This window comes from Heterodontus francisci, unplaced genomic scaffold (assembly GCF_036365525.1).
Source record: "Heterodontus francisci isolate sHetFra1 unplaced genomic scaffold, sHetFra1.hap1 HAP1_SCAFFOLD_43, whole genome shotgun sequence".
NCBI lineage: Eukaryota > Metazoa > Chordata > Chondrichthyes > Heterodontiformes > Heterodontidae > Heterodontus > Heterodontus francisci.
Genome location: NW_027141852.1, coordinates 9,454,141 through 9,475,656, shown reverse-complemented (window position 1 = coordinate 9,475,656; position 21,516 = coordinate 9,454,141). Strand labels below are relative to the sequence as shown.

Below are 21,516 nucleotides of genomic sequence, written 5' to 3'. Positions count from 1 at the left end.
GGAAGCTATCGGGTGAGGCAGCAAAACTTGGCAGCAAGGGTGGAGGGGGAAAGGGCATCGGGAAACACTGTCAGGAGTGGGGGCCAATGTGCCAGCTCTGCAGAGGGAACAACACCAGGGTGCCATTGGGGCAGTGCCACTTCATTGAGGGTGACAAGTGAGGTAAATGTGGCTGGGTGTTGTTTACTGTGAAGGACTTGCACTCAGGGAGGGGCAACCTGTCATGGGCCTCATTCGAGGCTCTCATTGGATTCGAGGCTCCCATTGAGGAGGAGTAGAGAGGAAGGGAGGGAGGCGCAGGCACCAGCAGGGGCACCACAGCAGCTTGGGGGCCCACAGGAAGGCCAGCCTCGAACAGGAGGCTGGAGAAGGAGGCAGAGGAACACGTCAGCCGAGGTTCAACTACCACCAGATGTCCGAGTGACAGTGTCTCCGCAGACTGCAACTCTCCACGGAGGTCGTCACTGATCTCTCTGCCATGATGCAGCTTTGCCCCATGCGACTTGGTGGTCACCTGATGCCAGTGTCACTGAAGGTCACCGTGCCACTGAACTTCTTCACCACCAGATCATTGCGGGAATCCACTGGAGATATGTGTGGAATCTCACAGTCTGTAGTGAATCAGTGCATCAAGGAGGTCACCAATGTCCTGTTCAGGAGGGCCGGTGACTATGTGCACATTGATCCAAACAGTCAAGCTGAGAGAGCTACAGGATTCGGGGCCATCGCTGGATTCCACCATGTGTAGGGTGTCATTGACTGCACCCATGTGACCATCAAAGCTCCTGCAGACCAGCCAGCAGCCTTCAACAGGAAGGGCTTCCACTTGCTCAGTGTGCAATTGGTCTGCGACCACTGCAAATGGATCCCATAGGTGTGTGCACAAATCCCGGGAAGCAGCCACAACGCCTGCATACCAAGGCACTCCCAGGTGCCAGAACCTTTCCGCGGCCCCATCCGCTTTCAGAGATGGATCCTTGGAGACAAGGGCTACCCACTGAGGACATGACTACTGACGTCTGTGAGGAACCCACGCACGGATGCAGAGGAGAGGTACAACACCTGCTGCGGGTCAACCCGAGCGACCATCAAGGAGGCCATTGGTCTCCTGAAGATGAGATTCAGGTGCCTAGATCCATCCAGTGGAGCCCTTCAGTATGTCCCGGCGAGGGTCTCGCATATCGTGGTGGTTTGCTGTGCACAGCACAATCTGGCATTACAGAGGGGTGAGGTGTTGACTAGTGAGGATATCGTGGAGTGTGGTGTCTCCTCTGATGATGAGGATGTGGAGGAGGATGCTGCCCAAGCAGTGCCAGATGAAGAACCTCAGGCACAGCAGGAAAGGGGCCATGAGATACACACAAGGGAGACATGAGACACCCTTATACATTCAAGTTTCCTTTGAGCCTTACCACCTTCTGGAACCACAGCAATAAAGTCTTAGCTTTAAGCAGCCCTGTTGTCACCTCCTTCCTTCTGTTCTGCAGCGTCCAGGTACACATCGCACAGTGACAAGGCCGAAGCTATGTAAACTCAGGGCTTGGTCCCTCACTTCCAGCCCCTTGGGAGGAAGGGTTTAAATGAAGTCCCAAAGGGTATCAACAATAAGAAGGAGACATAGTGAGAGAGCATCATTTCTTTATTCCGTGTGACACCAAACACAACCCTATCCATCTGGAATGTACATTCACCCGTGAACCCCTCAGTGAATCTAGGTGCTCTTCTTAAATCTTTTCCGGGTGCTCCTACGTGGTGCTCCCCCTGCTCTGTCAGCTGAGATGGAGACAGGCTGCTGACCTTGCTGCCCCATGGCTTGGAATGACATTGGTGGCCGTCCTCTTGCTGCCTGAGGCCTGGAGGGCCCCGGCACACTGAGGGCCTCCTGCACAGGTACAGGGACACCCCTCTGTCATCGAGGATGATGGAGGCAGGCACTGGCATCACTTGTGTCACTGGCAGAGGGGCTTTGGAGCTACTGTCCACACCAGGAGCACCCTGAGAGGAGACCCCAGATGGAGCAGCCAGCTTCTCCTCCCCCTTATAAGACACACTTGTAACTCGCTGCTGACCTGAGAGGGACGTGGACCTGGTGAAGAGTTCAGGTGGCTCGTCCCCCCTCTCACCTTGTCACCGCTGGATGGATCTCATGGACAAAGCGATGGAGTGCAAGTCTGCGCGCATCTCCGGCAGCCACTGATTGGTCGGCTGGATCTGGCTCTCCATCAGAGTCACCAATCTCTCAAGGAAGGAAGCCAGACACACCCCCATCAGAGACAGTACAGCATGCAAGGCCTGGATGGACTCCTCCATCATCCGAACTTGGGTACACATAACCTCCGGCAACTCTGCCAGATGTTGCCTGACCTCTTGCTGCAGCTGCAGTATTTCCCGTGTTGCTGGTGACACCAGAGGCACATCATCAGCCTGGGACTCAGCATGGGCCTGGCCTCCCACAGACTTCCAACTGCCAGTGGCCTCGGCTGTCACAGCCTCCGTCAGCTGCCCGGGCCTGTCTGTGACGTGCTCACCAGCTTGTGTGCCCAAATCTAACATCAAGTGGATACCCACCGAGTGAGGGTTTCTGTGCTGGTGGAGGGTGCAGGGGAATGAGGTGATGGTGCACCATCTGAGGCTCCCTCCTCCTCCTCAGAGGTGTCTGGCTGTCCCACAGTCTCTCCAGCTCTTCGCTCTTGTCGTTCATCCTAGCCTGCATGTGAAAACAGGGACATTGAAGGGTTAGGGTCTGCCCATCGTGACATTCCAACCACCCCTACTGTGCAGCTCCATTGATGCAGTGGTGAACAGATGAGCAGTATGGCTCCTTTGCAGCGGATGCTCCCTTGTGCCCCAGGAGATGTTCACTCACTCTCTTAGGTAGGTGTCCCTGTCTCTCCATCAGCTATGGAGCAGCTGCTTTGCTGCCCTGCCTGTTCCATGGCCTCCTCCTCCATCGGGATGAGGACATGGAGATAAGGCATCCACTGCCAGTCTTGACATGCTCTTTCCGATTGTGGGATGTCTTCTCCTGCAGCCACTATGATCAACAAAGTTAGTCTCCCAGCGGGGACAAGCCCAATATCTCTGATGGTGATAGTCCAGCAGTCCATGATGTGGACACACATATTCCTCCTGCATGTGGCCCCTCTCGAGGGACTGTGTGAGTTTATACAATGACTGATGTGCACCTCCCACCGAGATGCAGACAAGCCTCAGGCAGCATGTCCTGCTGCCCTTCCCCAATACAAATGACTGGGTGGTCACTCCCTTTCCACCAAACACTCCCTCTCACTCTGCCATGCGCAATGTCCAAAGGGTCCAAAGTGTTTTGAGTTTGCGCCTGAGCAGCCCGGATCCGGTCATTGACCCACTTCGTGCACTGGATCCATGTCTTGGGGGTGACCCCACGGCCGCAGACTTCACCTACTATCTCAAAGCAGCTTTGCTTGGTCAGGTGGACAGGTCTCCACCTCCCATCCCTGGGGAAGAGGATCTTCCACCTATCTGTTGTCACCTGGAGGCGAACCTGCAGGAAGGCATCGCCAAACCATTGGACCATGGTCACTGCAGGCTCGCATTCAGCTCCTTACCTATCAGGTAGCAGAGGCAGCAGAACAGGTCCTGGGGCAGCAGAGGCAGCAGAACAGGTCCTGGGGCAGCAGATGCAGCAGAACAGGTCCTGGGGCAGCAGAGGCAGCAGAACAGGTCCTGGGGCAGCAGATGCAGCAGAACAGGTCCTAGGCCAGCAGATGCAGCAGAACGGGTCCTGGGGCAGCAGATGCAGCAGAACAGGTCCTGGGGCAGCAGATGCAGCAGAACAGGTCCTGGTGCAGCAGATGCAGCAGAACTGGTCCTGGGGCAGCAGATGCAGCAGAACAGGTCCTGGGGCAGCAGATGCAGCAGAACAGGTCCTGGGGCAGCAGATGCAGCAGAACTGGTCCTGGGCCAGCAGAGGCAGCAGAACAGGTCCTGGGGCAGCAGATGCAGCAGAACAGGTCCTGGGGCAGCGGAGGCAGCAGAACAGGTCCTGGGGCAGCAGATGCAGCAGAACGGGTCCTGGAGCAGCAGAGGCAGCAGAACGGGTCCTGGGGCAGCAGAGGCAGCAGAACGGGTCCTGGGGCAGCAGAACGGGTCCTGGAGCAGCAGAGGCAGCAGAACGGGTCCTGGGGCAGCAGAACGGGTCCTGGGGCATCAGAGGCAGCAGAACGGGTCATGGGGCAGCAGAGGCAGCAGAACGGGTCCTGGGGCAGCAGAAAGGGTCCTGGAGCAGCAGAGGCAGCAGAACGGGTCCTGGGGCAGCAGAACGGGTCCTGGGGCATCAGAGGCAGCAGAACGGGTCCTGGGGCAGCAGAACGGGTCCTGGAGCAGCAGAGGCAGCAGAACAGGTCCTGGGGCAGCAGAACGGGTCCTGGGGCATCAGAGGCAGCAGAACGGGTCTTGGGGCAGCAGAACGGATCCTGGGGCAGCAGATGTAGCAGAACGGGTCCTGGAGCAGCAGAGGCAGCAGAACGGGTCCTGGGGCATCAGAGGCAGCAGAACGGGTCTTGGGGCAGCAGAACGGGTCCTGGGACAGCAGAACGGGACCTGGGGCAGCAGAGGCAGCAGAACGGGTTCTGGGACAGCAGAGGCAGCAGAACGGGTTCTGGGACAGCAGAGGCAGCAGAATGGGTCCTGGGGCAGCAGAGGCAACAGAACGGGACCTGGGGCAGCAGAGGGCTCTCAGGAAGACACTCCTTTAAACCAGGCAGCAGTGAATGCAGGTCTGGCAGCCCTTTCAATATGGTGCCAGCACCTGCCGTTGTGTCAGATGTCGGTGCCATCGGTGCCTCGTTCCCTACCTCTGGTCCTTGTTTACATGGGCCCCACGCCTCCCCTTCATTAATTGGTCGGCTGCTCCGTGATCGGGGTCGGTCGGCCACATTTCACTCGTGTGGTGACGACACCCACTTCCGGTGCCTCTGCCGAGAGCCGCACCGTTAGTTTAAAATTCAGCCCATGGGGTCAAGAGTGGAAAATCTCCCCTCTGATTCTCTCTACTTAAAATGAAGGAGACACCAAATTAAAACTGATGAAACCAGGGATTGTATCCTGGTTCTTCAATCTAGTGTTCTCCCAACTGAGCTGTTCCAGCCTCACTGTGAACTCATCTTCATTGGAGACAAATATAACTCCAGGCGGAATTTCCCCACCCGTTCATTCCTCACTTCAGGGGAATGGGACCCGACCAGATCGCGGAACTCAGATTATGTTAATGTTCTGCTCTTGATATCTTAATATTATCTTGCGTTTGAGCCACTTTTAATCAGGTTCACGGACAAATTCTTCCATCATCCCTTCTCCCACATTCTATCTCTCTCATTCATTCTTTATTCCTCACAATCCAGAAAGGGTTAGGAATCAGAGCTCACCCCCAAACCCTCTGCACACAGACCTCTGTCTGTTACCCTGTTTGATCCAAGAGACCAGTCAATAAATTACACTCTTTATAAACACAGAAAGCTGCCTCAGAGTGTTGGACAGAGATAAATACACTGAAGTCTTTTGAAAAAAGTTCATCTTACGGGTTGTTACTGAGCCCACAGAGCAGGGCGGGCCCAGGCTCCAGACCCAGCCCCAGCCTGTGCTGTGTTAGCTGATGCCACCTGGTGTGATATTGAGCCACACGGAGCAGGAAAGGGCCTGGTTGTATTCATGGCCTGTGTTGTGTTAACTGATCCCACTCAGTGTGGTAGGAGCCACACAGAACAGAATGGGCCCAGGCTCCTTCCTCAGCCTGAGGGATGATAGTTCTTCTCACACGTTGTTGTACAGAGCCCCACACAGAACAGGGAAATCTCAGGCTCCATCCCCGGCCTGTGGTATTTTACTTCATCGCACCTGGTATGGTACGGAGTCCCCAGAGCAGGAAAGATCCAGCTTCCATCTCCGGCCTGTGCTGAATTAGCTGATCTGACCTGGTTGGCACTGAACCCCAATCAGGGAAGGATGGGCCGAGGCTCCATGGACTGTGGTGTGTTAGTTATTCTCATTTGGTGAGGTACTGAGCACCATATAGAGCAGGATGGGCCTGTGCTCAGTGAGCTGATCTCACCTTGTGTGGTCCTGAGACCCACACACAAAGCAGGACAGGCCTAGGCCTCATCCCCGGCCTGTGTTCAATTAGCAGATCTCAGCCAAAAGATTTTGATAAGGTTCCACACAAGAGGCTTCTCTATAAGATTAAAGTCCCTGGTATCAGTGGTAATATATTGATCTGGATTGGGAACTGACTGGCAGACGTAGGCAGAAAGTAGTTACAGATGGATCTGGATCTGTTTGGAGACCAGTTACCAGTGGTGTCCCACAGGGATCGGTGTTGGGACTGTTGCTCTTTACTATTTTTATTAATGATCTGGATGTAGGTGTAGGGGGCACCATCTGTAAATTTACAGATGATTTGAAGATCTGTGCGAGTGTTTAGACTGTAGACGATACTCGACTGTTTCAGGCTGATCTTAATGTGTTGGGAGATTGGGTTCATGACTGGTAAATGATGTTTAATTTGGGTAAGTGCAGTGTTATTCATGTGGACAGGGCGAATGTTCAACATTCATACACCCTTCAGGGAAAAACATTAAAGTAGGTGGAAAAAAGAAAATAATTTTGAGCAGAGATCTGGATGTTCTCGTGCACAGATCTCGAAAGTTACAGCAGCAATGATGTGAAGTGATAGTTGGAGCAAATAGAGGGTTGGGCTGCATTCAGAGGACAATTGAGTATCAGATGAGGCATATTCTTTCATGGAATGTGAGCGACACTGACAAGTCCAGAATTTGTTACCCATCCCTAATTGTCCTTGACAAGGTGGCGGTGAGCTCCCTTCTTGAATTGCTGCACTCCATGTGGTGTAGGTACACCCACAGTGCTGTTAGGAAGGGAGATCCAGAATTTTGACCCAGCATCAGTGCATGAACAGCGATATATTTGCAGATCAGATGGTGTGTGACTTGGAGGGGAGCTTGCACATGGTGGTGTTTCCATGCATCTGCAGCCCTTGTCCTTCAAGGTGGTGGAGGTCTTCGGTTTGGAAGGTGCTGTCTGCGGAGCCTTGGTGAGTTGCAGCAGTGCATCTGGTAGATGGTACACACTACTGCCACTGTGCGTCAGTGATGAAGGGAGTGAATGTTTAAGGTGGTGAATGGGGTGACAATCAAGGCGGCTGCTTTGTCCTGGACAGTGTCGAGTTTCTAGAGTATTGTTGGTGCTGCACTCATCCTGGTTTGTGCCTTGTAGATGGTTGACAAGTTTTGGAGAGTCAAAAATCACAAAATTATTGCAGTGCAGAAGGAGGCCATTCGGCCCATTGTGTCTGCATAGAATCATAGAACATAGAAAGTTTACAGCACAGGCAGGCCAAAAAACGAGCCACCCAGCTGAATCCCATTGCCCAGCATTTGGACCGTAGCCCTGCATGTTCAGGTACTTGAGGTGCACATCCAGACTCCTTTTAAATGAGTTGAGGGTTTCTGCCTCAGCTACCCTTCCAGGCAGTGAGTTCCAGACTCCCACAGCCCTCTGGGTGAAAAAACCTTTCCTCATCTCCCCTCTAATTGTTCAACACATCACTTTAAATCTATGCCCCCTCGTCACTGACCTCCCCACTAAGGTAAATAGACCCTTCCCATCCATTCTATCCAGACCCCTCACAATTTTGTACATTTCAATCAAATCTCCCCTCAGCCTCCTCTATTCAACCCCAGCTGATCCAATCTTTCCTCATCGCTGCATTTTTCCAGAGCTGGCAACATCCTCGTAAATCTCCTCTGTAACCTCTCCAGTGCAATTACATCCTTTCTGGAATGAGGTGACGAGAACTGCACACAGAACTCAAGTTGTGGCCTAACTAATGATTGACACTGTTCCAGCATAACCTCCCTGCTCTTATATTCTATACATCGGCTAATAAAGGAAAGGATTCCATAAGCCTTCTCAACCAACTTATCAACCTGTCCTGCTACTTTCAGGGATTTGTGGACATTCACTTCAAGGTCCCTCACTTCCTCTACACCTCTCAGCATTCACCCATTAATTGTGTATTCCTTTGCTGTGTTTGACCTCACCAAAGGCATCACCTCACACTTCTCCAAGTTGAGTTCCATTTGCCACTTTTCTGCCCACCTGACCAGTCCATTTCTCCAGCTCTCCGAATGAGCATTTCACCACGTGCCTTGAGCTGAGTTACTCATCACAGAATTCCCACTATCTGATTTACTCTTGTAGCCAGAGTATGTATATGAATGGTCCAGTTAAGCTTTTGACAATGGTAACCCCCAGGATGTTGATGGTGGGGGGATTCAGCGATGGTAATGCTGTTGATCGTCAAAGGGAGATGGTTACATTCTCTCTTGTTGGAGATGGTCATTGCCTGGTACTTATGTGGTGTGAATGTTACTTGCCACTTAGCAGCCCAAGTCTGAATGTTGTCCAGGTCTTGCTGCTTCTGGACACGGACTCCTTCAGTATCTGAGATGTCCCGAATTTGTCCTTTTATGAAACCTTGGTCAGGACTCACTTGGAATATTGTATCCAGTCTTGGTCTCCTCACATGATGGGTGATATTGAGGCTTTGGAAAGGGTACAGAGGAGAGACATTCGACAAATTCCCAGTATAAGACATCTTGGTTATCAAGTTAGACTAAAAGAGTTGGGACCCTACACCTTAGAGAAACCTAGACTGAGGGGTGATCCGATTGAGGTTCATAAATAATGAAGGGTCCAATTTAGCATGGGAGAGGTGTCATAACTTTATATTGGAAAAGGCCAGATGGCACCCGGATCACATTAAATTTCATTTTCAGCGATGGGTTGATGTACCAGAATGGCCGAGTGGTTAAGGCGTTGTACTTCAGATCCAATAGACATGTGTCTGCGTGGGTTCAAACCCCACTCCTGGTATCTGTGCTTACAAAATGTTACTTATTCTTTCCCTGACTTTTGCCTTGCACCATCATCTCTTCTGTCATTTAATCACTCTTGCCTTCCAACTGATCACAGCTTCCTATTATTTGATCTGCCCCAGCACCGTTCCTTGGCTCTGCGCTTGCTTATAAACTGGTAAATCTTTAACTTAATCTCCTCTGTACCCTGACAATGACCTTCTCATCCTTCCTGGATTGTGGTTCCTCACAGGATCCGCTGCCTCTCCGACTCCCCTCCAGGTAACTGAAGGCCCTGAGCCTTGGTCTCGCTTTATACGCTAGCTGGTAGTTGATTCCTTGCAGGTCTGCCACCGCTCAGGAGAAGCTCAAGACCCAGATCAAGCAAAGTATCAAGAGGAATGTGAACAAAGGCTCCCTGGTGCAGAGCAAGGGACAGGGAGCCTCCGGCTCCTTCAAAACCAGCAAGAAGGAAAACCCAGGGAAAAGTGGGAAAGAAGGTGAAGAAACCAGCAGCCAAGAAATCTTTAGTGAAGAAACCAGCAGACAAGAAATCTTCAGTGAAGAAACCAGCAGACAAGAAATCTTTAGTGAAGAAACCAGCAGACAAGAAAGTTACAACAAAGAAAGTAACAGCCAAGAAAACGAGCAGCAAGGCGGCGGCAACGCCAAATAAGGCGGTGAAGAAAGCAGCGCTTCAGAAAAAGTCTCCTGCGAAGAAGGTCAAAAAAGGCAAGAGTGCGGCGGGCGGAAAGGCGCTGAAGAAAGTGCAGACATGGAAGAGCAAGGTCAAGCCGAAAGCAGCGAAGTCTCAGAAAGCAGGGTCTGGAAAGAAGTGAAAGCGCGGGAAACTTGTAAACATCTGAACACAAAGGCTCTTCTCAGAGCCACCCACATCTCTCAGGAAAGAGCTGATCCCCTGATCAAATGATCCCTGTCCAGGCCCCGCCTGCAGATTCCACATGGAAATGATTTGGAGTAAATCCAGGATCCCTGGTGACTCCCCTCCACCCAGCCCTTTCCCCACTCTCTGTCATGAAACAAAGGGATGTCCGGCCCTCACTCTAACTGGGGATGTGTTCGGTGCAGTCTCAGTTCACAAATTCAGGGGGAGAGTTTGTAAGACAGTAACACTGGCGGAGAAACCCCACCTCACAACTCAAACCCCAACACATGAGTTTCTCCAATTCAGCTGGAGTCGGGTGACAACAGGAGCTGGGATAGGCTGTGATCGGGAATGTTAGGAATGGATTTGTTCAGGGAGGAACGTACCTGGAATCTCCCAAAATAATAGTTCCTTATTTCCCCAGATGACACATTCTGCAGTGAGAATGAAAAGTCTCTTCACTGCTTCACATTTACTAATTGTTTGGTTCGAGATGAATAATGAGTCAGAGAGTAATGACAGGATCTGAAGCTTCTCTCACACCAGCCCTTGAATGACTCAGTGTGAAGTGTCCAATGTGTGAAGCTACTGCCAGGGTTTGTCAATCTGAATAGTTTCAGCTCAGTTACTGGGGGCCTGGAATCCCCGCAGTTTGACTCTGTCTCTGATTGGTCACCCGCTTCTCAATCCAATTCTTAACCAATAGGAGAATCACATATAAGTAAATAGAAGTTCTCATTGACTTATATTTTCCAATTGGAAAAAGCCTGGCAATTCCAGAGCAGGAAGGAATTGAAGTGATGGAAAATTTCAATTTTCAGGCAACAATTTTAAAACCTCTCATTTTATGTTCTGTTTTACTGTATTTACCGTCACAAAATCCTGACGCGATTTTAGGAATCGTTTTCATTTGTCAATCTGTTAACTGTAAGCGGCGGGAGGAAGGTCCAGTTCAGCAATTTAAAACGGGACAAATATCAGCTTCCACTCTGTAAAAGGAACAAATTAGCGACTAACCGCTTCTCACAGGCTTCTCGGGGACTGACAGAAACGAGCGGTTTCTGATCTTTTCTCCTGAAAGAGGCGGATAATGCTGCAGGGAGCAATGAACTGCCCTTCACTTTCTGGCTGCTAATACACCCCTGACTTTAAACAGTTCAAACAGCGACTGATGCTTCTGCCGGAAAATGAGCAGATTCACCAGAATGATCCCGGTCCATCATGGCCAAAGACATCCAGCTGGCCCGCCGCATCCGCGGGGAACGCACCTTAAACCCAGCTTCAGTAACAAGTGTAACAAGGGCTCTTTTCAGAGCCACCAAATCAGCAAAGGAAAGAGCTGCCATCTCTGTTCATCATCAAACCCATTAGATTGGAGGGGCGGCCACATGGTTTCTGTTTTGTCACATCACTTTCCCGAAAGGCCTGTAGGACTGAGAGCTGATCTGGAATTTAGAAAGCAGCATTACCGGAGACTCATTGCTGCTCAGCACAATCTCAACCCCGCTCCTGGGATCCGTTAGCTGGCATTTGGGGAAAAGAAATGGATCCCAGTTTTATTTGGAAGGCATTAATGGAGTCGGGTCCGTTCACATGAGGGTTATTTACAAACATTACCCAATAAGTTCACTAATATTTGAATCCATTGGAGATTAGTACACAGGATATGTAAGGCAGCTCGGTCACTCTGACTGAAACCGCCAGTTCCCCGGGGTTGCAGGCCCTGACACTGCGGGGAGAGAATCCCAGACTCTATCCCGCTGCCGGATGAAACAGACAGCTCTGTGTCCGGAGAATAGGGAGGGCCGGGGGGAAGGCACATATTAAAGCGCTGCAATGGACTCAGCTCCTGTGTGTGAACAACTCTCACTGATTCCGTCCTCTGGGAACAGTGCGTTCTAAACAGATCAGGTTAGGAGAGAAACACACAGCCCGAGAATGGCCTCTTTCTTCCTGCATTTACTCTGTTCTGGGAGCAGATTCTCATTGAGAAGCGTCGCTCAGATCACCAGAGAGAAAAAAAAGACACAATTCAAACTGTCCAAATGAAAAACAGAGAATTAACCCGGACACTTCCATTATTAAATTAATTCATCAGCTCCGAACCAGTTCCCGTTAATGTACCGGGATAATCTCGGGATTTATCAAATCGAAGGCAGCGGAATTGATTAAATTGTTCATTCTGACACCCTGTAGTTCAGTTCTTCACTTAACTAGAGGGGAAGATGTGTGAGCAGAGAAACAGAGCAAAATCCAGAGAGGGAACTGAAAACACACCTGGACAGATGTGAAACAGGTCAATCCACTGTGACAATAACTCCATCTCTGACTCCTTCCTGACAGTAACCAGTCCTTTCACAGAGACTGTGAGTGGCTCTGAAAAGAGCCTTTGGTTTATTAGATGACATTTTGGCCGCTTTACCTTTTCTGGGAGCTCTTGAGTGCTGGTTTTCTTGGGCAGCAGCACGGCCTGCATATTAGGCAGCACCCCGCCATGAGCGATAGTCACCCCTCCCAGCAGCTTGTTGAGCTCCTCGTCGTTGCGGACGGCCAGCTGCAGGTGTCTGGGAATGATGCGGGTCTTCTTGTTGTCCCGGGCCGCGTTACCGGCCAACTCGAGGATTTCAGCGGTCAGATCCTCGAGCACAGCAGCCAGATCGACCGGGGCTCCGGCACCCACACGCTCAGCATAGTTACCCTTTCTCAGGAGCCTGTGAACACTGCCCACCGGGAACTGCAGTCCAGCCCGGGAGGAGCGAGACTTGGCCTTGGCCCGAGCTTTCCCGCCGGTCTTTCCTCTTCCAGCCATTTCCACAATCTCACAAATACTTTCACAAAGAATGAATAATTTCCTTAGCATTAATTGCATATCACCGGCAGTCAGGATGGCCGAGCGGTCTAAGGCGCTGCGTTCAGGTCGCAGTCTCCATTGGAGGCGTGGGTTCGAATCCCACTTCTGACAAGTTGTGTTTTGACTGAACTGGAGGCGTTTGGGAGCAGCGGTAAAAAGCAAAGAAAAAGCAGGAAAGAACATGGGAAAACAAAATAACAATGGACCCAAAGATGTTGCATGAAAACATTAGAGTTCGAGGCAACAAAGCAAATAGCAGGGCACAGAAAAGATCAAAAATGTAACCTTTGTATCGGTTTGGAAGATGTTGCCAATATCCTTCATGAATACTTTACTGTCTTCCCGAATGAGAGGGTGATGCAGATATTGTTATTAAGCTTTAGTTTTAGAGATACAGCACTGAAACAGGCCCTTCAGCCCACCGAGTCTGTGCCGACCATCAACCACCCATTTATACTAATCCTACATTAATCCCATATTCCTATCACATCCCCACCTGTCCCTATATATTTCCCTACCACCTACCTATACTAGGGGCAATTTATAATGGCCAATTAACCTATCAACCTGCAAGTCTTTGGCATGTGGGAGGAAACCGGAGCACCCGGAGGAAACCCACGCAAACACAGGGAGAACTTGCAAACTCCACACAGGCAGTACCCAGAATCGAACCCGGGTCCCTGGAACTGTGAGGCTGCGGTGCTAACCACTGCGCCACTGTGCCGCCCAGTTAAAGAGTAGGAGTGTGAAGTATTGGACGTGATAACTTAAGGAGAGAGGAAGTCTTAATGGGATGAGCATCCTTGAATGTGGATAAATCACCAGGACCAGATGAAATGTACCCCAGGCTGTTGAAAGAAGCCAGGGAAGAAATAGTGGAAGATCTGACTATCATTTTCCAATCCCTCACTGAATACAGGTGTGGTGCCAGAGGACTGGAGGTCTTGTAACGTTGCAATAAAAGCAAAATACGAGGCAGATCAAGCATGGCTGATCCTTTCGAGTAGAGAAACAGGGCTGAATTCCCTGAACCAGTGCTACAGCTTTCAGAATAGAAGGAGCCTATACACACCTGATGGGTTCCACTTAAACAAAAGAGCTGGAGGTGTTGACGGTCAGAACAGATAAAATGTGGAGGAGTGTTTGAAGCAGATGCTGTGTGGTTACTGTAGTTGTACTATGGAGTTATTTCAAGGAGGTGATTCTGAATGTCATGGATCAACGTGGACCCGTCCAAGGCAAAGGTTCCAAGCTTCCCTGTGGTCCAGCCTGGTTGAATGGAACTGAAGCAAACAAATCATACAGAAGTGGAAAAGAAATATAAGGCCATGAAAGCACAGAATTCAGATGGATGCAATACCAGATGGTATGGCAAGAGTGTAAAACAGCAACAGACTGGTGAATAAAACTTTCCCATTGAATGAGACAAGAGAAGAGAAGGGTAATAATAGTGTCAGATGAGTTGTGACACTATTCACATTCCACCTTGATCTGAATAGGACTGTTGAAGGGAGTGATTGAGAAGAATAGAGGAGAAATGAAAAGAAAGGAGAAATAAACAAAAGGTCTTTTGATTTTAGAATGCTTATTTTTGGAAATGACAGGCTGTAAAGTGTGTGTGTCAGAAGATATAGAGCGAAGTTGGGTATGACAAGATCACAGGAAAGTTGTGCCCTGAGACAAGGTGTGTGTTGACAGGAAAGCTGCTTTCTTTTGCACAAAATGTAATTTATTCATATAATTTCTGCAATTACATTGCAAAGCAGTTCAAATTTAATATTACATAAGGTACAATACAGATCAGTGTCCTTCAATAATGTACATGATGTATCTCACTATCCCTGCCTGCACAGGTTATATTTACAGTATTTACATTACACATCAAACATTCTCTGGTGCAAACAGTCCGAGGGGTTTTACACGGGTTCCAGCCCCTCACTGTACTATGGCCTACTAGGGCCTCAGACTGCAGCCTTTCCCCATTGAGTCTCCATGGTGGCTTCCCCAAGCTTTAATGCCGTCCCACAGCACATAGTCTTGGACGTTGCAATGTGCCAGTCTGCAACACTCGGTCATGGACAGCTCTTTGCACTGGAATACCTGTCCCACGGCGGGGCTCGTTCTTAACAGAGATCATTTCAAATGAACATTTCCTAAATCCGTGCTTTCTCTCTCGCAATAAAGAGAACAGGATGTCTAGCAGATTCAGTGTGAGACAATAACACTGCCGGGTAAAGGCCGCTTTCCAACTCCAATCTTAACACAGGAGATTCCCCAAGCAGCTGCAGTCAGGTGCTGTAAACTGCTGGAAGCGGATGTGTGTGGAAATGGTGATGTTACTGAGGAGGTTTCTTGTTATCGAATGGACTGTGTTTAGGTGGGAATATTACTGAGCGTTAATTGCATCGGGACCATATTTAAAAGCTCCGGCTTTCTGGAAAGCCTTGACTATGAAAACCGAGTCTGGAAGGCTTTGTGTGGAGAGCTGGGTTTCGGTTCCACTGTTAATAAAGGGTTTGAAATTGGCAGCCCGGAGGAAACTGGAGGTGGAGCTGAAAGATGAGGAACCGTTCTCTCTCTGTCTGTCACTCTGGGTGTCTCCTCCATCTAGCTCTCTGTTTAATCTTCACTCTTGTCTCCTCCCCTCCCTGCTCTCACTCTGCCTTTCTCAGCCAGGTCCGGGTGGCCTGTAAAAAAAGGAGCCTGACGGAATCAGTCTCTTTTATTGTGCACTGATTTGAGGCAAGAATCAACATGTCTGGCAGTAAACAAGAGTATGCTCCAGGCTGGCAGGATGTTAGAATCCATGAGGAAAGGCATCATCACCCTCATCGACAAGCGGAAGGGGGAGCGGACAGAAATAAGAAATTGGTGGCCCATCTCACTGCTTAATGCTGACGATAAGATTCTGTTAAAAGTCATAGCCAGTCGATTCAAGTCTGCTCTGGAGTTGGTGATTCACCCTGATCAGACCTATACTATACCAGGCAGGACAATCTCTGATAGCATTGCGCTACTCAGGGATATGATCACTTATGTACGGGACAGGAGGGTGGACACCTGCCTCATCAGCCTGGACCAGGAGAAGGCTTTTGACAGGATATCGCACACTTACATGATGGATGTGCATTCCAAAATGGGGTTTGGGGAGGGAATCTGCAATTGGTCAAACTACTCTACACAAACATCAGGAGTGCAGTCTCAATCAATGGGTGGGAATCAGAAAGTTTCCCGATCCAATCTGGAGTCAGATAGGGCTGTCCTCTCTCCCCTGTCTTGTTTGTTTGCAGTATTGAACCCTTTGCTGAGTCTATTAGGAAGAATGCGAGCATCAGAGGGGTGACAATCCCAGGCAGCGGAGGCACTCAGGTTAAAACCTTCCTGTACATGGATGACGTCGCCGTTTTATGCTCGGATCCACTGTCTGTGCGCAGACTGATGAGCATCTGCGACCAGCTCGAACTGGCCTTGGGAGCCAATGTTAAACACGGCAAGAGCAAGGCCATGTTCTTTGGGAACTGGGCTGACCGATCCTTTGTCCCCTTCACCGTTAGGTCAGACTGCCTGAAGGTGCTGGGGATATGGTTTGGAAGGGCTGGGACGTGCACCAAAACCTGGAAGGAGCGAGTAGCCAGGGTACAACATAAGCTGAGCATGTGGGAGCAGCGATCTCTCTCCATTATGGGTAAGAACCTGGTCATCAAGGGCGAGGTGCTCACATTGCTGTACGTGGTGCTGGTCTGGCCCATACCGCATTCCTGCGCTGTGGCGATCACCTGAGCCATTTTCCGCTTCATCTGGGGATCCAAAATGGTCCGAGTCCGGAGGGACACGATGTTCAAACCTCTGGATAAGGGCGGGAAAAATGTACCCAACGTCGCCTTCATCCTTATGGCTACCTTTGTGTGCGGCTGCATCAAGCTGTGTGTAGATCCCCAGTTTGCAAACTTCAAGTGTCACTACGTGCTGAGGTTCTATCTGTCCCCGGTGTTGCAAAGGATGGGCCTGGTCATATTGCCGCGGAATGCTCCATCCAGTTGGACTATGCCATACTGCCTATCCTTCATGGAAAAGTTTCTGTGGAAAAACACCTTTGACCACCAATCCATCAGGCAGTGGTCTGCACGGAATATCCTCAAGGCCCTACGGGAAAAGGAGATGGTGGATCCTGTCGGATGGTCCCCTGAGCAGAAGTCCAAAGTCATTTGGCAGAATGCCTCATCACCAGAACTTTCAAACAAGCACCAAAATGTAGCCTGGCTGATGATGAGAAGAGCCCTCCCCGTCAGATCCTTCCTGCACACCCGAAGTCTCACCCCATCCACAGGCGGCCCTCGAGGTGGCTGTGGTGGAAAAGAGACGTTGCCCACCTCTTTCTGGAATGTGTCTTTGCAAAGCAGGTGTGGAAGAGATGCAGTGGTTTTTGTCGAGGTTCATCCCAAGCAGCTCTGTAGCACAGGAGTCTGTGCTCTGTGGGCTGTTCCCAGGGACGCACACCGAGATAAACATCAACTGTTGCTGGAGGACTATCAATTCGTTGAAAGACGCTCTTTGGTCTGCCCGAAACTTGCTGGTCTTCCAGTGCAAAGAGTTGTCCACGACCGAATGTTGCAGACTGACACATTCCAAGGTCCAGGACTAAGTGCTGAGGGACGCACTAAAGCTTGGGGCAGCTGCAGCAAAGGCTCAATGTGGAAAGACCACTGTGTAAGGTCCCCTCACCAAGCTGAACTGAGGGGCTGGATCCATGGGAAACCACTCGAACTGTAGCCAGAAAATATTTGTTTGCTGTGAAATGTACATGGCATGACAATGAAATGGAAGGGTTGTGAGGCAACTCACTCCTGTATTGAAGGAAACTGATCTCCTTAGCACTCTCTGTATTGTTTGACTTGGTGCTTTTTGGAACTGTTTTGTAATGTATTTTTTTTTACAGATTTTTATGAATAAAGTATATTTTGGAAATTAATAAAAGAAAGTCTGGCAGAGGTAAAGGAGGGAAAGGACTGGGCAAAGGCGGAGCAAAGCGGCACCGCAAAGTGATTCGTGATAATATCCAGGGCATCACCAAACCAGCAATCCGCCGCCTGGCTCGCCGTGGCGGGGTCAAGCGGATCTCGGGTTTGATCGATGAAGAGACTCGCGGGTGGGATAGGCTGTTTGGAACTGTCTGGAATAAATCTGTGCTGTGTTCGAGATGCAAAACTAGAATCCCCCAATTTGACATTTCATTTGTAGCAAGGATATGCAGTGGATTTGATTTTCTGAACGGGCTGTGTAAACAGTGCCCGAGGCTCTGCAGTTAGTTATTTCTCCAGTCGACACATGCCCTCAGTGAAAAGCCACATCACTCCTCCAGAATCACTCATTGTTTTCATAGAATTTCAAAATGATTTCGCTGCAATGAGGGAATCCGGGAGTTTTGCAGCAGCCATCGCTGGAACCAGACCCACTTGTGATGTTATTTCCCCCGAGACAGTGTTTCCTGCACTGAAACTGACAGGGTTTGTGAAACTGATCAGTTTCAGCTCAGTCATTCAGGGACCTGGAATTCCCGCAGTTTGAGCCCGCGCGATCCAGAGCCCACTTCTGATTGGTCACCCTCTTCCCATTCGCATGTCTTAACCAATTGCCGAGCCTCGAATTAGAAAATACAGCAAATCATTGGCTTAAATTGTCGTCCTGGCAGAAAGGTTGAATTCAAAAAAGCCGCCAATTTCAGTGTTGGGCAGAATCGAATTACTCAACGAATCTCAATAACGAAATTGGCGGCACATTTTATACTTCCCCGATTTTCCTTTCCATCGATTGGGGTGCTAATTCACTCGGGTGCGTTTGCTAATACTAACTGTAATCCTCAGATCCATTTAACATTTCAGTAATCCTATTAAATACAAAAGGAATTTGATGATTGAATTTCCATTGGAAGATAGTGAATTAGTACCCCGATCGATGGAAAGGAAAATCGGGCAGAGGATAAAATGTGCTGCCAATTCGTTATTGTGATTTGTTTATATAACTGACCAGGACTGACTTCACCCGAACACAGCTACTAGCTCCCACCCCACTGATCGTTCTCCCCCCTCTGCAACTCGCTTTCTCCCCCTCCTCCCTACTGGTGAAATTCCGCACTCTGGCTGTTCGCTCTCCGCACCCCCACCCCCACCCTGTCCCAGCCCAGCCCACAGCTGCTAGCTCTGGCCGTGACACTCGCTCCCACATTTCTTCACCAGGCGCCACCTGTAGAAGCAGGAGGGCCGCAAGGGGTGACAGGGCGACGGAGGAGTGAGTGGCTGAGAGGAGGGAAGCGGTGCGGCCTGGAGCGAGTGGCCAGAGAGTGGGGTGGTGCGAAGCGAGGAACAACTGGCCAGGGGAGTGGGGGGGGGGTGGGGGAGCAGCGAGGTCTGGAGCGAGCGGCTGAGGGGGGGAATCGTCGAGGCCTGGAGTGAGTTGCCGAGGGGGGAGAGCTACAGCTTCAAAATCTCCCATTTAGCCACTTCCTCCAGCCAAGTGGTGGGGGGATGGGGTGGCTAGATACCCAATGACGCTTTATCACGCATGCACGAAGATGGATTTGTTGCGGAAATGTGATGACGTTGGCGCTGCAAAATGACATCATCCCGTGCACGCGCCACTCAATCCTGGCAAGATGTCAAAAATCATTGTGATTTTTTTGGTTTTTTCAGTGCACTCCTCTTTCTTTAGTTGCCTCTTACCTTAATGTATTGAAGAAACATCTTTGGGTCCATTTTCATTTCACTTGTCAATATTCTTCCATGTTCTCCCTTCACCGCTGCTCCCAAATCCCTCCAGTTCAGTCAAAACACAACTTGGTAGATTTGGGATTTGAACACACGCCTCCAGAAAACACTACGACCTGAACACAGCCCTTTCGACCACTCGGGCATCTTGACTGTTTCAAGCTTATGACAAAAGCTGAGAAATTATCCATTCTTTGTGAAAGTATTTGTGAGATTGTGGAAATGTCTGGAAGAGGAAAGACCGGCAGGAAAGCTCGGTCCAAGGCCAAGTCTCGCTCCTCCCGGGCTGGACTGCAGTTCCCGGTGGGCCGTGTTCACAGGCTCCTGAGAAAGGGCAACTATGCTGAGCATGTGGGTGCTGGAGCCCCGGTCTATCTTGCTGCTGTGCTCGAGTACCTGACCGCTGAAATCCTCGAGCTGGCCGGTAACGCGGCCCGGGACAACAAGAAGACCCGCATCATCCCCAGACACCTGCAGCTGGCCATCCGCAACAACGAGGAGCTCAACAAGCTGCTGGGAGACGTGACCATCGCTCAGGGCGGGGTGCTGCCTAATATCCAGGCCGTGCTGCTGCGCAAGGAAACCAGCGCTCAGAGCTCCCAGAAAAAGTAAAGCGGCCAAAATGACATCTAAAAAACCAAAGGCTCTTATCAGAGCCACCCACAGTCTCTGTGAAAGGGCTGGTTACTGTCAGGAGGGAGTCAGAGATGGAGTTATTGTCACAGTGGATTGACCTGTTGCACATCTGTCCAGCTGTGTTTTCATTTCGCTCTGTTTTTCTGCTCACACATCTCCCCCTCGAGTTAATTGCAGAACTGAACTACAGGGTGTAGAATCAACAATTCCCAGGAGCGTGGGGTGAGATTGTGCTGAGCAGCAATGAGCCTCCAGTAATGCTGATTTCTAAATTCCAGATCAGCTCTCAGTCCAACAGGCCTTTCGTATTTTAAATATCACAACAGAGCTGAGCGGGGGTGAGCGCAGCCTCAGCTGCACCGAGTCTCAGGGGCTCTCAGGACCCCAATCAGAGCCACCAGGCCTGGCGGGCGTGCAGCAAGGACCCGGGGGAGGGAGGGTGCACCATTAAAGTGATGGTGCAGCACCTCCCCCATCCTCGCCGCCACTTCCCGGTTTCTTCTCCCGTTTATCTCAACATTAAGAAGACGCTTTTGATCTGGACTACACTGGTTATAAAGTAAGACCCAACTTTGTCTCTGAAAGTGATGAATAGCAGCAACAACAGCAGAATCCAACCCCTGCAGTTACATGTGAACTTGCTGATGTTGCAGCAGATTGAATGACTGAGTGAATCCCTTCCCACACACATGGCAGGGGAACGGCCTCTCCCCAGAGTGAATGTGTTGGTGTTTCAGCAGATCATTACTGCTTTTCAAGCTCTTCTCACAGTCAGGACATTGAAAAGGTCTCTGATCAGTGTGAACAAGTTGATGTTCAGTGAGGTTGGATGACTGAGTGAACCCCTTCCCACACACGGAGCAGGTAAATGATCTCTCCCCAGTGTGAACTCACTGGTGTTTCAGCAGGTTGACTCTGGCTGGGTTCAGTACTACACTCACTGGTTCCTCTCTCTGTCTTCCCCTGAAGGTGCTGATTCTGACTGTATGTATGTGCTCTCTCCCCCTCCGACCCTCCCTGTCCAATGTAGTATCTCCCAGTTTTGGTGATGTGCTCTCCCTGACCTGCCTCCATTTCTCCTTCTTGTACAGACTTGCCCTGACTGTCACTATTTCATAGAATCATACAGCACAGAAGGAGGCCAATCGGTCTTTTGTGCCTGTGCTGAATCTGTGAAAAAAATGATGCAATTAGTCCAACCCCCTGCCTATTTCCCCATAGTCCTGGAGAAATTCACTTTGAAATATTTGTCCAATTCCTTTATGAAAGTTATAATTGAATCTGTTTCCACCACCCTGTCAGACAATTCATTCCAAATTCGAATCAGTTACTGGGTAAAAAGATCTCTCCTCACCTCCCCTTGACATTTCGGCCAACAATCCCAGCTTCACCACCCTGTCCAGAGAACTGAAACCCCTCATCTCTGGTATCATTCTCGTAAATCTCCTCCAAACTGTCTCAAAAGCTTTG

General features: G+C 50.1%; 1 non-coding gene across 1 annotated transcript; it reads left to right on the top strand.

Annotated features, from left to right (window-relative positions):
• The first annotated feature begins 12,677 nt into the window (after positions 1-12,677).
• trnal-cag (transfer RNA leucine (anticodon CAG)) lies at positions 12,678-12,760 on the top strand. Its single transcript has one exon. It is a non-coding gene; the product is annotated as a tRNA-Leu (tRNA).
• The last annotated feature ends 8,756 nt before the right edge of the window (positions 12,761-21,516 follow it).